The following is a 9,932-nucleotide window of genomic DNA, read 5'->3' as shown; positions in this document are numbered from 1 at the left end:
TTTCCGTAATTCTGAGCTTTCTGGATAATAGGTTTCCGGATAAGGGATCCCATACCTGTAATGGGTTTACAAATAAGGCACTCCATACCTGTACCACCCTTTATATTTATTCAGCCAGCAGTTGGTCAAATTTTTATCTGAAAAGCTAATTTATAGAGAGTGTGGTACATGCTGTATTAGGGCACATTTCCAACTGTAACTTGGTGTGTTGAGGGTGTGGCCCAAGATTTCCAGATTTCTAAAGTAGTAATATTGGGTGGTATTAATTGTGTATATACATATAGCCATATGTGTGCTTTGTGCCTTTGCGGCTCAGAGAGCCAAAGAAATGCTCAAGGATGAGGCTCCATTCTACAAACCCCATTTGTTGATTTATCCCTTCCATTTTTCCATGGGGTGGATTCATTTTGTTAGAGAATAGCAGAGTGCTATTTTTTTAATTAAGAATGGGTTGGAAGATTGAATATTTGGTGAACATAATTGGAACTCTCTGCTAGGAGCTGACTGTTGGAATATTGTAGATATGCAAGTATATGTATTTCTGTGCCTGGGTGTAAGTTATATATTCACCATAGATTTGATGTTGCATGTAACACAGGCAGTGGCGTAAGTAAAGAAGAAGCAGACCCCACCCGGACCTGTTAGGAAGCACTGTTGGCACTATCTGGAAAGAAGCCCTGTAGTCATTGTCTGCCCTATTGCTCTGCACCTCGCTCGGGATCTTTAATCTGGTGCTAGGTACAGTGCACAGCATAACCACAGATGCTTCTTGAATGAGCCTTAAAGGGCACAATTTTGCACTTGCATTTAGGGTAATCGTAAATGAGCCCTTATGTATATCCTTTTTATTGTGCTTGAGTTTGCTCAAATTTTAATGACTGGGCAATAATCATGCTGACAAAGGTATGTAACCCCCGAAACATTGCACTTCATCTTCAAATACAGACTCTCAAAAGTTGCTTTGCCAATGGGAGAAGCATCCTATAGTTTTTATTGCCACACAAAGCAGAACCTGGTAAGAACTAACTGCCACTCTTACACAATATTTTCTCAATATTTCTCCAGAAAGCAGAAAGTGGAACAGCGGTGTCACAACATCACCTCTTCCCAAAATCTTATTGTAACATGTACCTAATAAACTCATATGCCACCTAGATGAGGACTAACATTTTAAATTTCTGTAGGCATTATTCCTAAATAATGAGAGGCAATTTTCAGCTTTTACAGCAGATGGTATAAAAAGTAACATGCCAGGATATTTGTTAGTTGGCATATGATTCAGTGGGTCCTCTATCTACTAGCCAGATGATCTAAATTTCCTTCAAATTCTATAAAGTCATAACAGGGCTTGCCAATGTATATGCCTGCCATCAGAAACCTTATTAGCCCTAAGCACTGTACAAATCAGGGTCTTAAATAATGTAATGGATTGTCCGCTGTTTCTTACAACACCAGGAATTATAGCACTTTTACAGCAGTAACCCATAGCCCATTATGGTTCCTCTATGTCTGAGCAAGTCATAAGGCAGGTAAGTGGGAAAGTGGAATAGGCCAGGGAATAAAAATAAGAAAGAAATAAGGTAAAGGAAAACAGAAAGGAGAACCATGTAGCGGCTGGCATGGTCAGTGTTAACACAGCTGGAATCTGTGATGGAAAAGGATCTATAACTGCAAGCTGGTACTGTGCCAAAGAGTCATAAAAACCACATAAATTATTCTTTTTTTTCACCTTGTATGTATAATACAGGCTGCCTGTAAACAAAAGTAAGAACTGTAATATATTCGCAGAATAAAAAATATTGTTTTTTTACTATAACACGTGGGAAGGTTTATTTAAATTGTATATGCCCTGTTAGATATTCTCTAGAGTATAAGCAGGTTACAAGTCTATATATTTTTGGTCATAATGTTTTCTTATTTATCTTTCTTATGTATTTTGTTATGCTTGAGAGTACAGGAGACAGAGTTATATAAACATGTTCAGCTCCCTCTCCCCCCGGGAAATCATACATTTGATCAATCCACACCATAGGCAAAGGTAATTTATAATCAGTATTTTTAAGGAGGAACAAGGTGGCTAGGGGGATGGGAAATACAATTAGTTTGTGCCCTGATAATCTTAAATCATTTATTTATTTCTGTGCCTCCCTTCCAAATACAAATAGTGCCCAGTACTTGTCCTGCCTCTTCAAATGTGAACTCTCTGTAGTTAGGCAAGACCAATCCTCCTCCTCATTTATTATTTTTAAGCCCTGCCTGTGCATAGGAGCAAGATTATAAAAGATGAAATAATCCTCCTACAGTCAAGCCACTAAATGATAAACTTTAAATAAAACAATGAACCCCTTCAGTGTATAAATGTGCCAGTGCTGAGCCATTTAGATATTTCTCTACTGTGCTGACTGCAGCGTGTTTAATATCCTGCCAAGAAGTGTTACTTTTTAGATGACATAATCCCTATTTTCTTTGAGGGAAAGCCTATCTCAGTCCCCACAGTGCTGAACTGACATGATACTTCCAACTTCTCCAATATAGGGTCAAACAAAGAAACAGCATTTAGCAGCTTATTAGGTAGGATAACTGAAATTCTCCTAAACTCTCATATACAGTGACTGGTAATTTCATGTTTCCCTAAAAGGGACACTGTGGCAACTTTCTGAGGCAGGAGGGAAGCACAATGCCACATGCAGCTAAAGTTACTTTTTATGCCTTCATGGACACGGGTTCAGATGCAGATCTATAACCGTTTTTGACTCTGCAATGGTTTGCAAATATTGTATCTCCTATCTATATAGAAAAAGGAATGGTCTCTGGCATACAAGGCAGGTACAGGTATCAGGTACAGGTATGGAAAGGCCATCTCCAATAGACTCCATTGTAATCAAATAATTCACATTTTTAAAAATGATTCAATTTTTCTCTCTAATAATAAAACAGTACCTTGTACTTGATCCCAACTAAGATATAATTAATTTTTACTGGAGCCAAAATAATCCTGTTGGGTTTAATTACTGTTTAAATACTTTTTTTTAGCAGACTTAAGGTAGGAGATTCGAATTACAGAAAGACCCCTTATCCAGAAAACCCCTGGTCCCGAGCATTCTGGATCACTTAGATTGTAAGCACTACGGGGCAGGGACCTACTTCCTATTGTGTCTCATACCACATGGCACTTATTCCCTGTGCATTTTGTATTTTGTAAGATTCTACAGCGCTGCGTACCCTTGTGGCACTTTATAAATAGTTATACATATATAACAGGTCCCATACCTGGGGGGGGGGTGCAATATTTTGGGCTAACACAAGAAGCATCTGTGGTTATGGTGTGCACTGCACCTAGCACCAGATTAAAGATCCTGAGTGAGGAGCAGATCCATAGGCCAGACAGAAAGAGAAAGGCTTCTTCCCAGATGGTTCCAGCCAGGTGCTTCCTAACTCAGTTAGGGGGTAATTAGGGAGTGGTAGGGGGGCAACAAACATGGAGGCATGTGGCTTTTTTTGCACTTTATTCCCTGCCCATGACTGATGAATGACCCCTTTAAAGTTCTTTAACATCTGTTTTATTAAGTGTAGCCTCAGTGCATATGTTATTTACAATGTGCACCACGCTAAGATGCAAGGGAACCCTATGCTTATATCTACCCCTGACATATATGGATCTACAGGGCTCCATTTATGCACTGTGCCTGTTACTTAAAATGTCTAGAAGAGAAAAGATACATGCACTGAAAGTTTAACTGTTGTCCCAGTTAGAATTCAGTGGCAGCTATAAATGAATATGGAGGACTTCAGTCAAAGGCCACCTTAACCCCCCACAATGCCCGGAGGTATCCTTTGAACACTGTTAAGCACTCAACCCTGTGGCCCTCTGAAAGCAGCAAAGCAAAAAGGACTTGACATGACTATTCAGCTTGTAAGGGAAATGTTCCAAATATGTAAGTTACACCTCATCTGTCACCAACCAGTTCCCCATTTCGATAAACAGCACTGCCAAACTAAAAAAGAACATCCAACTCTGCGCCGTACAGTGAAAAGGCCAGCCTTGCTGTTAAAGTTCAGCTTTTCACTCTATTGCACATGGCAAGTGGCACGAAGACAGAAGAAGGAAGAGGATCTCTCGGTCACAGGTACCCCGGCCGGTGCAGTTTTCTGGTAACAGGGGCACCGGCCTGGGGTATCAGGGCACCCCCCCCCCACTGATTATACCTTAACTTTTCATTATTTTTAATCATTTTCATGTCTAAAGCTTAATATTAACCTAATTTTAAAAAGCTTTTATTTAAACACATTAGCAATTTACACAGGCCCAGATTTGTGGCACTTAGGGGCAGTATGCCCCAGCCGCATTGTAATTTTGCTCATACGGAGAAATGGGGACCGGAAGCACAGAAAAGTTAGCGGATCTTCTCCCCACTGCTCCGTATGCAACCAAAGTGCTGCGCATGCACGGGGGGTGCTCCGGCGGGAGGTAGGTGGGTGGCAAAATGGAGCGGCCTCAGGGCGCCCTATTCTCAAATCCGGCCCTGAATTTACGTAACCTCTACAAAGTCCTAGAAACTGAAAAAACACACATAACTTGCCTAGAGATTTATGTAACTTGCCTAGACACTTATGTAAGTTAGGTATCAAGCAAAAAAAAAAATTAAATGTAGGGAAGCCTGCCAACTGCCCCCAAACAACTGGCAGATAATCAGCACATAAATTAAACATAAATAAAAAAAACTATTTATATGAACTACTTATTAGATCGTAACATCAGCTGTTTCTATTGGGAGCCCATACCATTTCCAAATAATATGGGCACCACCTACATAAACTTTCCACTATCAAAGTAGGCTAAACTGACACTAGGTACAAGTTGCAAAGAATGTGTATGTAAGTAAGTGCAATACTGCATAAAATGCATGCAGTTCTTAGCTTTGCACTAGTGCTTGCCATAATTCCTGATATTACTTACAAAAGTTAATAATCGATATAAGGATACATTGGCCCTCATTTACGTATGCCCTGGACAAAAGTGCTAGAGCACTTGCTGCTCATTGAGAAAGCAAATTTAAAATTGTGCTCATTCTGAATGCACTTGAACCTGGGGCAAACCTGCACTCAGCTCTTAAAAATCCAGAGTTTTGTAAAAAACACTGCACCAACTGACACAAGGCAGCCCTCTCATCCAGGTGTCATACAGGAGTGTTTTGTTCTGTACAAAACCAAACATAAAATGCCTTGGGGACTTTTACTACATGTATCATTTATTATAAGCAACATCATATCATTATTTTGTTGATTTCTGTGTCTACATAAATTTTGCGTGGTAACATGAAATATCACAGCAGGAAGGGGACTCTGATATAAAGCGCCAATGCACACAGAGGCTTGATGTTATTTGAACAAAAATTAGTTGCATGGGAAGTACCTGCAAAAAACATCACAAAGAACTATATAAGAAATATATGGTTCTCTCTATGCTATGGTTAATTCTGTTAGATATGACACTGATGTCTGTCACTTGATGAGGAAGAAGCAGATACAGTGTCATATGATTACTTAAAAAAGACTTCCTCAAAGGAAGCAGAAAAGAGACTACTTGTGTACACACTCCAGAAGCATTCACACCACACAGTACTACATAATACATACAATTTAAACCATATCCCTGATAAATAATAATACTATTATCCTTTACTTATATAGCACAAATATATTCTGCTGCATGTTGCATGCAGAGATGATACATTACTCACATCAGTCCCAGCCCCAGTGGTCCCTATCATATTCAAACACACTATGGCCAATTCCCAGAACTGCAAGGCAGCACCCATAACCAGAACTTTATTTTATTCACTTCCCCCATCTCACTGGTGAATGCTGATGAGGACTAGATGGGTGAGGAGATGACAGATGTGGAGATTACAGTGATGGCACAGGATCTATTATATGGAAAGGTTATGGTTAGGTTCTGGGGTTTTCTGTATAAGGATTTCTGCATAGGTGTGCCTACTGTATATTCCACATTAGAACAGTAGTTCTTAAACTGTTAGTCTGCTTCACTAGGGGGCTCTAAGCAAAGCATTTGGGGCCCAGCCTGAATGATACATTGGTTACATTTGGGGTGAATGTATAGCCACTTTTTAAAATATCCATGGAACTACAAAAGGGAGACCATTACAACCAAGCTTTTATGTAAACATTGTGTGATAAGGGAAGACCAACTAAATGATGAATGAACAAAGTGGTGGAGATGAACACAGATGTCTAAAGACATTTGCATTAGAAAAACCCCATTCAGTTGTTATGCCGTTAACATGGGGTTATACTACTTTAGTTAAGAGCAATTACATTCATTTACAATTTTTTTTCTTATTAATGCAAAGGGACAGTGTATCAACTGAGAATGGGGAAAATGGCCTAAACTACGAAACATATTTAATTGCATCATTATATGGCTAGTTGGGTAAAGGACTTATCATATGGCTAGTCAGGTGGAGGACTCATCATATGGCTAGTTGGATGGAGGACTCATCATATGGCTTGTCAGGTAAAGGACTTATCATATAGCTAGTCAGGTGGAGGATTTATATGGCTAGTCAGGCGGAGGACTTATCATATGGCTAGTCAGGTAAAGGACTTATCATATGGCTAGTCAGGTGGAAGACTTATCATATGGCTAGTCAGGTGGAGGACTTATCATATGGCTAGGCAGGTGGAAGACTTATCATAAGGCTTGTCAGGTAAAGGAATTACAGTATCATATGGCTAGTCAGGTGGAAGACTTATCATAAGGCTAGTCAGGTGAAGGACTTATCATATGGCTAGTCAGGTGGAGGACTTATAATATGGCTAGTCAGGTGGAAGACTTATCATATGGCTAGTCAGGTGGTCAAGCAATAAGCCCTCTCCCTCCCCTTGCAGGGCCTGGGGAATTTGAGTGAGTTGCTCTGCATATTTCACAACTTATAATATTTTGTCACTTCACATCCAGATATTTCCTGCAGGCAAACCTCAAACTTATCTTCCCCATTGTCAGCTTCCTCTTCAAGCAGCGCAGCTCCCTTCTTAACAAGAGGTCTTCCTACCCGAGTCACATTTGCACCCTGCAGATCAACGGGGATACTGCCTCTTTTCTACCTGCATCTCCTGCATCCCCAGCATGGCAGCTTGATGCCTTCCATGACATTTATTGCCTACTAAGGATTTTGAACTTGTATTTAGTTCCCTGTCCTCTCTGTTTCACCCTTTCTTTTTTTTTTACGTTTTAACTTTCTCCTACAGAGCCTGGTCCTGTGTTTATAGACCCCATTGTACCCTATACTACTAATGTTATTTATATAACACTATCTACATTATAATGTCTGTCACTTCTGTAGACCTATATGGTCTGTAGAGTCTCCACGTTGCTGTATCCTCATGCTCTTCTATGTAGCCTCTGCTTGAAGAGAAGGCAATAATGGGCTACTTTTGAAAATGCGTTGGGCTTTCAGTAGAACCAGGGATCTGAGGTAAGTTCTCATGGGGTGGTGTTTCTACTGAAGGGGTTTTATATTTTCATGCAAACAAAGCATAATATGGAAACCTGATTTGAAAGCAGGGACATCCCAAACGAGTCTGCCTGTTATAAGATAAATGTGCAGATACTGTTATCAATGGCATTTGAGAATGACTATGTTTCAGGTTTTATTTAGCAGTTCTGATGGGATGCTATTGCACAATATTCTTTTGTTTAGAATAAAACTATTGTTGTGATATTTATTTTTGAGCTTTTCATTGTGTCACAGTCGATTAAGCATTAATAGGGGGAGCTACTCAGTCCTTAGAAATGCTGCTGCTTAACCTGTTATTTGAGTATCTCCGGTGCAGCCCTCCTGTGGTGTGGTACTCCAGGGCTGGTATTAGAGTAGGCATTCGCCCTGGGAGCCCAGAATCAGAGGGGTCCCTGGTAAGAAGTTTAGATAAAAGTACTGTACAAAGTCAGTCAATTACGTACTCCTAGTATACACATCAGGGAGGTAGAGTGCAGATTCCAACAATTCCCTGGCAGTCAAAGGCTGCTGGAAGTTGTAGTTAACAGCTACAGGGCCACAAAAATAATCTCCCTGATTTATATATATATATATATATATATATATATATATATATATATATATATATATATTTATATAAGAGAAGAAGTTGAATGCAGGATGGCAGGGGGCCCCACCTTCCCCTACCCTGCTGAGTTGTAGACTAGAAGGAGAAGGCCACACTGCCTTACTTATGGCTGCCTTGGGGGCTCTTTGCATCATAGAACCTTTGGTCATGAGATGCATCCACCAACAATATACATGTATGGGGCCTATTATAGCAGATCCCACACCTGTATTAATAGAACAGACAGGGGCCAATACAACAACAAAACAAGAGACCCCAAAGAGCATACAATCTAAAATCTCTAACAGCATTCTCAATATTACACAACTGCTTTTCAATTAGCCTAGCCTAGTTTTCACAATGAGAGATAATATAATTTTAAGCAAATTTTCAGAAATACATTTATTACAAATTTGTAATGGTATAAAAGTTATTTGTAAATGCAATAGCTACTGAAAGCCGAAACTATCGGTTTCTACTCTCTGCACTGCTGGTTCTGGGCATTCAAACAATAGTGGGGAAGCCAGCAAGTCATTGTGGGAAATCAAGTTTTGACTGTCGGGAAAGCAGCTCTTGGTAAAGGGACAGACATATACTACTTTCAGTTGCACTTACATGTACAAAAACTATATGTATCAAGAAGTTGCTTAGAATTCATTGTGGTTCCACTTCTGTGAATATGCTTTTGACATTTACAGCTCGTAATTACTAAAGTAACTTAGATATTAGTATCCAATAGTAAACTATGAATATACAGTGCTTTAAAAGCAAATTACTATATTGCTTAAATGACTCTCTAATGTGGCTTGGATGATTTTTTGAACAGGCATTATACCCAAGGCTATTATGATCTTAAGCTCTGAGCCAGTTAGTGTAGTACTATTTATATATGTGTAGAAAGTTTATATATGTAATTGTATAGAAAGGTATGTGTATATGTGCACTGGGGTCATTTGGAGGGGTTGAACTTGATAGATTGTGGTCTTTTTTCAACCCAACTTAACTATGTAACTATGAAGTCTTCTTGTCCTCTATTTAGGCTGGTGTAACGTCTAGAAGATGAAAGTTCAGTAAGTGTGGCACTGAGTGTATTTGACAAGCTGAGTCCGACACTCAATGAGACAGAGTGTCAGTTTGTCAAATACCCCAAGTGAGGCACCATCTCTCTGCTGGAACAACTCAACTGAATGAATGAACAAAGAATATTGCAGTGTGTGGTATAAAATGAAATGTATGAATGTAAAATTGCTCTCAGAGAGCTCTACTCAGTACATTTGCAATTTGCATTATTTTTTTTTTTTAAATTTCAAAATAGTATAAAAAATACAATATGTGCTGCTAATATAAAGGATTTTGTACCAACAGCACCAACTGCTGGGCAGGTTTCCGACTGATCCAGTTGGGAGAATATGTCAGAAGAAAAGGGACAACTGTTCTGATGTTGCGCTGTTTAGGAAAGAGATCAGAAACTCCAGATAACTTTTCTCTTGTTTTTCCCAAACAGAACAGCATCAGAACAGTTCTCTTTCCCTTATCACTTCACATTTGTTTCTACCCTTTTCTCCCTTCATTAACCCTTCCCTCTTTCTTCACTCCGCCCCATGGGCCCTGCACCCATCGTGTCCCCTGCCGCTCTCCGTCCCCCGGTGCACCCCAGGGCCCCCTCCCGACGTCCTCATCTGAGTGTGCATAAGTGAAACGCATCAGGGTAGGACACCGGCGACTGGGGGAGCAGCAACAGGCATCGGATCTAGGCCGTTGGGGCCCACCGGGTTTTTTTCCGGTGTCCCGGCGGCCAAGTCCGACCC

General features: G+C 40.0%; 1 non-coding gene across 1 annotated transcript; it reads left to right on the top strand.

Annotated features, from left to right (window-relative positions):
* The first annotated feature begins 9,197 nt into the window (after window positions 1-9,197).
* Window positions 9,198-9,283, top strand: mir223 (microRNA mir-223). Its single transcript, NR_049619.1, has one exon. It is a non-coding gene; the product is annotated as a microRNA mir-223 (primary transcript).
* Window positions 9,284-9,932: the final 649 nt, after the last annotated feature.

The sequence above is a fragment of the Xenopus tropicalis genome, chromosome 8, assembly GCF_000004195.4.
Source record: "Xenopus tropicalis strain Nigerian chromosome 8, UCB_Xtro_10.0, whole genome shotgun sequence".
In the NCBI taxonomy this organism is placed as follows: Eukaryota; Metazoa; Chordata; class Amphibia; order Anura; family Pipidae; genus Xenopus; species Xenopus tropicalis.
The sequence above is the reverse complement of the archived record's forward strand: the minus strand, read 5'-3'. Positions and strand labels throughout refer to the sequence as shown.